This window comes from Sinocyclocheilus grahami, unplaced genomic scaffold (genome assembly GCF_001515645.1).
Source record: "Sinocyclocheilus grahami isolate Dianchi unplaced genomic scaffold, SAMN03320097.WGS_v1.1 scaffold6803.1, whole genome shotgun sequence".
NCBI lineage: Eukaryota > Metazoa > Chordata > Actinopteri > Cypriniformes > Cyprinidae > Sinocyclocheilus > Sinocyclocheilus grahami.
In genome coordinates this window covers 6,867-8,231 of record NW_015511073.1, presented here as the reverse complement: position 1 = coordinate 8,231, position 1,365 = coordinate 6,867, and the positions used below count along the sequence as shown (strand labels likewise).

The 1,365-nt window shown below is 34.9% G+C and overlaps 1 protein-coding gene across 1 annotated transcript in view; it reads left to right on the top strand.

Moving 5' to 3' along the window:
• Positions 1–463: 463 nt before the first annotated feature.
• The window catches only part of LOC107577667 (villin-1-like), a gene marked incomplete at its 3' end in the record, with an annotated part of 6,768 nt that continues 5,866 nt past the window's right edge, over positions 464–1,365 (top strand). Inside the window, exon 1 of the mRNA XM_016263714.1 lies at positions 464–502. The remainder of the gene's footprint in view (positions 503–1,365) is intronic.

Below are 1,365 nucleotides of genomic sequence, written 5' to 3'. Positions count from 1 at the left end.
ATTAGCTTTTAATTTAAAGCAATTAAATGTCATACCTGGAAAATATCACAAAATCATGAAAGATAGTGAATGTAATTTTTTCTTGTTATGGTCAATATATTTTTCATAATTTTGTATCAAGTGTGAAAAAATGATTGGAACAGAAATTTAGTGGTCAGAAGGAGATATCAGTGGTATCAATATCATTTCAACACAACACAAAATGCAAAGGACAAGTATGTGTGACACCAGATTGGCTGGGGGTGGAGAGGTAAATAAACATATTTGTTTCGCTCTATTGCTCAAAGATATCTACTGGGGAGGGGGGCGAGATGAATGACTTATGCCTGTAACCACAGATACGACACACCTGTATGCATATCACCTGCTCTTACCATATATGGCCTTGAGTGAATGAACACAGAGAGAGATAAAAGTGCAAGGGTTGTAAAGTAGAGAGAGCGAGAGAGTGTTGCACAGTCTCCACCACTGTCTGCTTCCTTCTCGATTCCTCCGGTGGCAGGTGAGTTCCTCTTACTCTCGCTCTTTCCATTGCAGAAAAAAGACCTTTAACTTTGAAGATGCTCAATTAAAGTGATTCATTAGCCAAGCAGCCTGTAAAAGTTGACCCTGCAAAAGAAGAAAAAAGTTAATTTAGTACATAATAAAGCAGTGCTTTTTATTTGAAATATAAGAATATTATTCAGCGGTTATGCCTAGATATTTTGCATGAATTAATCATTTTAATTAAACTTCTATCAGCAGTGGCAAAAACAACAGCAGAAATAATAAAAACGATAAAAAAAAATAGATATTAGAAATACGCTGGACAAAATCTTCCTGTCTTTTGTCTGTTATCTAACATTAAATACATTTCTTGAATCAATTAAGTGAATCATTTGAAGTGTTTGACAAAAATGGACAGCACATACATTTATATTTAAAATATTCCCTAAAAAGTTTCCTAATGAGAAAATTAACTTCCGACTGTCTTTCTTGGTGAAATGTCTTTCACTTGATATTGTTGGTCTGGAAATATCTGTTTGGTGTTTAAGCTTGTTTGCTGTTATTCATTATGATAGATCACGACAAAAGAAGTCAATGTGTCGATTACTGACTGGTGGACAAAAACATCCCTTTAACATAGTGGCTTTATATTTGAATAACTTGACAACATGCTATGTTTCTATATTACATTGTATATTATAACTATGCATTGCATAATCTGATGTGCTCATATGCTTTGGTCTGAAACAGAAGGTTAGATTGGCCATGATGGGCAGTTTACAGGAAGAATATTAATCAAGGTTATAGGGAAGGAGGATGGAGATGAGACATGTGCACAGCACTGTCAGGCCTGATCAAACACCGGGCGGTTACATAAAA